Source organism: Anabrus simplex, chromosome 10, assembly GCF_040414725.1.
Source record: "Anabrus simplex isolate iqAnaSimp1 chromosome 10, ASM4041472v1, whole genome shotgun sequence".
NCBI classification, from domain to species: domain Eukaryota; kingdom Metazoa; phylum Arthropoda; class Insecta; order Orthoptera; family Tettigoniidae; genus Anabrus; species Anabrus simplex.
This window is the reverse complement of record NC_090274.1, coordinates 31,062,291-31,068,290: the sequence shown is the minus strand read 5'-3', so window position 1 is coordinate 31,068,290 and position 6,000 is coordinate 31,062,291.

Here is a 6,000-nt window from a genome sequence, read left to right as displayed (position 1 = left end):
CGCGAATGGGTCTCTTAGGACCACGCCGAATCAACATTTGTTGGTTTTTGTTTTTAGCCCCGTATTTCTTCATACGTAGTGAATGGATGTGTTTTCGTTGCAGTGACAATACATGTCGATTCGTCTTTCTCTGATCATCCTCAAAACCCCGTGTGAATGTGATATTTTGTGATTTCATCTCAGTCCAGTAGATTTGGTGATCCTAATTCCTTCAGGTCTTTCCCTGTCTGTTCGTACCTTTTTTAAAAAAGTTCCGCCTGTGCCTGCTATGGACCACGTGATTCTTATCTCTAGCAGCTTTCTTCTTTGACCAGTACTCATTCATTCTTGCACAATGTCTTTTCGCTCCCGAGTCCATTTCAAACCTCCTCCCGGACGTACTCTTTTATCTTTTAGTGACTGGAGAGAGTTTGATGTTCTGATCAACGTTCTGTACCTATTCCTGTCATAAATTTCACTGGGGGCAATGTTCAAATCTTGAAGGTCTTTTCTGACGAGTCTTGCCCACTTGGCATCAGTCGCTTTCCCTCTAGAGATGGTGTGGAAGATTCTGGAGGTGAGCCTCTTATTTATTTATTTATTTATTTATTTATTTATTTATTTATTTATTTATTTATTTATTACTTAATCCGTTTAACCTCCAGAGTTGGTACTTCCATTGGACACAGCGAGGGATCCCACCTCTCTACGCCTCAAGGGCAGTGTCCTGGAGCGTGAGGCATTGGGTCGGAGGGTTACAACTGGGGAGGAAGACCAGTATCTCGCTCAGGTGGCCTTACCTCCTGTGCTGAACAGGGACATTGTGAGGTAATGGGAATATTGGAAGGGATAGACAAGGAGGAAGGAAGGAAGCGGCCTTGGCCTTAAGTTAGGTACCATCCCGGCAAGTCTACATCTCCGAAAACGTTCAAAAGTAGTTAGTGGGACGTGAAACTATTATTATTATTATTATTATTATTATTATTATTATTATTATTATTATTATTATTATTATTATTATTATTATTATTATTATTATTATTCGTTAAGGCCACTAAGGACCGCAAGATCTCAACTGTTTGTTTCTCGTGGGCCCACGAGGTTTTCTTCCATGCATCAGAATGGACATGCTTGAATCGAGGGTTATTATTATTATTATTATTATTATTATTATTATTATTATTATTATTATTATTATTATGACAAGGTAGCTAGAGCAGCCGCAGTTTATATACACGAAGGGAAGGTTCATAACGTTCCGTATTGAACTGTATCATCTTTAAATGCACAAGCTAACCAAGCTAAACATAAAGCCTTCTTCTCTTACAAGATTGTTTATATTTTTAATCGGCTGATGATGACCCAGATTGGTGGTCGAAACCGGTACCGCTTTTAATCTAATAAGAATGTAACACTACATTTCTTATTTACTTGTATTGAATAGGTTGAACCATTTTATTTCTTATTTCATTTAATTGTGGTACAGTTCAATACGGAACATTATGACATTTTTATCTTTAAATTTAGTGGATCTTCCTGAAACAGTGAAATATATGCGTTCATTTGGGCAGCTGTGTCTGAAGTTAGACCCTGTATATAGTTAACTCTGCATCCTCGTGGTATGGAAACGCGGGAAGCTTCCTTCACAGCTTCAACAAACAGATCATAAAACTGGTGTTGGGTGGATACCTGATTTTATTTTTATCAAGAGATCTACCAGTCTGATTTTTTGAAATTATATCTCCTTCGAAACGGAACCTTTATTGGTTTAATTGCTGAGAAAAGTTGACACATTATGGGCCGATGCTTGGTATTTGGAATGGGATTGCACATTGATTTCACACATTGCTGTGCCACGTGTTCACTCATAAATATCAGGTCTGGGTTGAAGCATCGTCTCCATCTACTGCTGTTAAAGGAAAGTGTAGGCGAAAGAGTAAGGCACGTCAAACATTCATTTGAGGTCCGCAAGCATGGTTCTTAAAGATCATGATGGACTTCTTGAGTGTGATAATGGCGATGTTATAGATGAAATCTCCATTCAGCCCAAAAGTATTGCAGAAGTTGATAAAAATTGTAGGTGTGGTTCCTGGAGCACCTAATAATAATGATAATAATGTAAATACTGCCTGCTGTCATTTCTTGATGGATTCAGTACTTTTGCATCCATCTCTTGGCATAGGCCAGAGTAAAGTGTAGCTTCCACCGAAGTCCCAGTCAACATCCATGGCTGTGACAATATGGAAGTTGCTGGGGTATGGGTAGTGCTGAGTAATGACATTCAGAGCATGACTAGTGCATCTGAGTGTTATGAAAGGTGCTGCTCATAGGGTCAGTCGTACTGCAGTAGTACTTTCTGACCCAGTGAGGAAAGCAATGGCAAACTACCTCACTCCTCGTCTTGCCTAGTACACCTCATTTTGGTGCTGCCATTGGTTTTTGGGGTTTCCTTATAACTGCATAACCTTTGGTGATGCTAATTGAGGATCCAACCAGCCTCTGGGCTGATGACCTAACAGACAGACAGACAATGTAAATAATAATATGAAAAGAGAGAGTTCATAGAATACGAACAGAATAAAGTAAAGCATCTGGAAAGAAAGTATGGGAAAGCTAAGAGGTCAGATAAATGTAAATATCTTGGTGAATAGATCCAGCAGAATGGACTTGATGGAAGGGCCAGAAGGATGGAGTTACCCTACAGATTAGTACAGAATAAAAGAACGATATCTTACACAGCAAAGATCAGACACTATATACCATGGTTATACAGCCAGATGGACTTTAGAGTTCAGAATGTCTGATACTGAATAAGAAAGGGGAAATGGATGAGATAGAGAAGAAAGAAAGAAAAATCTTTAGAACGATCTTAGGACCAGAAAACAGAAAGAAAGGATGGTACATGGAGGAATAGGAGAAATGAAGATCTATACAGACAGACAGAGAAGATCACAGACACAATACGTGAGAGGAGACTGAAGTTATTTTTCTAATCAAAATCTCTTTATTTGCAAATGAGGTGTCTACCTCGGTGGCAAATGGTACACTAAAATACATTATTGTCAAGCACTAAATATTAAATTAACAGGAGAAGAAAATTTTACCAAAATACAATATTATGCAATTTACGCTAACAATTTTTTTCCTATTAGACACACAGCTCATCCTTAATAAATTTATATTGTTTACAAAATTCTACTTATAATATCTCCTGTACTACTTACAAATATAGTCAACTAATATAAAATATGTGGAATTACTTCAAATGATACTGTACAACTGGTATAAGATTAAAATTTACATCGCATTTATTTATTTTTACCCATTCTGGAACCTAAGTAGCATAACGACCTGCTGCGTCTTAACCAGAGCCCCTTTTGCCACCACTTTTCAGAGTTCCTGGAGGGCCTTCACAGCTACCGTAGCGGTCCCAGGGCCCTCGAAGTCCCCACTGTACTTCACCCCTACAGGTAGTCCCCTACTCCTTAGACCAGGGGATGGAATTAATTTATTCACACACATTTTTTGTTTACATTAACCTGCACTGGTTGAATGCCCTCTAACATTTAATTTATTTTCTCTGTTGCTATTTATTATCTTCTTGAATATCTTTTACAGATTTTGGAAAAGGATCAAACACTACCCCTGGTAAACTGTTCCACTCCTTCACACCCTTCCCAATGAATGGAAATTTACCCCAATCGCTTCTGCTAAAATTCCTTCTAATTTTATATTTGTGGTCTGTCCTGCCAATATAATTATTTTCCAACTGAAGCCTCTCACGGATATCTCCCTATGCTTCTTCTCCTGTATAGGCTCTATATAGTCCTATAAGTCTAGTTTTCTCCCTTCTCTTACTTAAAGTTTCCCACCCAAGTTCCTTTAACATTTCTGATACACTACTCTTTCTCCTGAAATCCCCTGTTACAAATCTTGCTGCTTTCCTCTGCACACTATCTTATTTCTTTTATGGCACCTCACAAGAACGATCGAGAGTTGATTAACGAAGAGAATCTTTAACTACATCATCAAATTAAAAGCTACTACTAAATGGGGAGAAGAAACAAGAAAAGACATGGAGGTAGTTGGCATCAATCTAAAAGAAATCTTGAATAGAGATATATTTTGAGCTAAAATTGATAAATTCAACGGGTTCCAGGAAAAACAAAATGAAAAGTCCAAGAACATGTGGTCAATGGAGAGGAAGAGGAATCACAGCGAAATAATGATGAAGTTCAGGGAGAAGGGAGAAAAGACAAACCATCAAACCATCAAGTCAATATATATATATTTTTTTTTGCTAGTTGCTTTACATCGCACCGACACAGATAGGTCTTATGGCGACGATGGGACAGGGAAGGGCTAGGAGTGGGAAGGAAGCGGCCGTGGCCTTAATTAAGGTACAGCCCCAGCATTTGCCTGGTGTGAAAATGGGAAACCACGGAAAACCATTTTCAGGGCTGCTGACACTGGGGTTCGAACCTACTATCTCCCGAATACTGGATACTGGCCGCACTTAAGCGACTACAGCTATCGAGCTCGGTAGTCAATTGTTTACCGTGGTCCATAGTAGGCCAAAATCGAAGAAAGAAGAAGAAGAAGAAGAATGTTATTGGTTTTCCATCCCGCTAATTACTTTTTCCGGTTTTCGGAGACGCCGAGGTGGCGCAATTTTGTCCCGCAGTGGTATTTGAGCAGCTACAAATACCATCGGACTGAGCCAAGATCGAACCTGCAAACAAAAGGAAAAACATCTCTAACTATGTTTTTATTGAATTGTTTACGGAGAGTTCTTCAAGACTTGCATGGGGGAAAGAAATGATCGATCTTTGACCCAAGACCCCGATTAATGCAGACAGTAGTGAAGCCACTTGGTTTGTCCCAGTTCCCGAGCTCAGTGAGCAGGATATATCCAATTATAGGACGCAATTATCAATGCCTATTTTCTCTCGGCTCGAACATAAACTGATAGTAATATATCTCTACCAAAGGTCAATGCCCTTTGCTTTACTAAGGACAACTTTGTTAGGTCTCCTTGTACTGTAGAGGGACCGGCCGTGAATGCTGGAGATAAAGACCGAGCAAGCGGCTTGGGTCACGTACTGTAGCTATCAGCTTGCATTCGGGAGATAGTGGGTTTGAACCCAACTGTCGGCAGCCCTGAAGATGGTTTTCCGTGGTTTCCTTTTTCACTACCAGGCAAATGTCGGGGCTGTACCTTAATTAAGGCCACGGCCGCTTCCTTCCCACACCTAGCCCTTTCCTGTCCTATTGTCGCCATCAGACCTATCTGTGTCGGTGCGACGTAAAGCAGATTGTTAAAATGACAGATGAAGTAAAATATGTAAACATTGAAATCCTAAATAAATGACGTATTTTTACAGAGTTGGGAAGTAATTGAATTACTTGTAACGATTACTTTCTTAGTAATTTTTACTCGTAATCGTTACTTTTCACAAAATGTAATGTCCGAATCGTTGGCTGAACGGTCAGCGTACTGGCCTTCGGTTCAGAGGATCCCGGGTTCTATTCCCGGCCGGGTCTGGGATTTTAACCTTCATTGCCCGGGGACTGAGCATTTGTGCTATCCCTGCAACTCACACACTACACATAACACTATCCTCCAGCACAATTACACGCAGTGTCCGGCTCCATGGCTAAATGGTTAGCGTGCTGGCCTTTGGTCACAACGGTCCCGGGTTCGATTCCCGACAGGCTCGGCAATTTTAACCATAATTGGTTAATTCCGCTGGGTGTATGTGTGTATGTGTCGTCTTCATAATCATTTCATCCTCATCACGACGCGCAGGTCGCCTACGGGAGTCAAATCAAAAGACCTGCATCTGGCGAGCCGAACTTGTCCTCGGACACTCCCGACACTAAAAGTCATACGCCATTTCATTACACGCAGTTACCTACATATGGTAGATGCCACCCACCCTCATCGGAGGGTCTACCTTACAAGGGCTGCATCCGGCTAGAAATAGCCACACGAAATTAAAATTAAGTTTTAAAAATGTT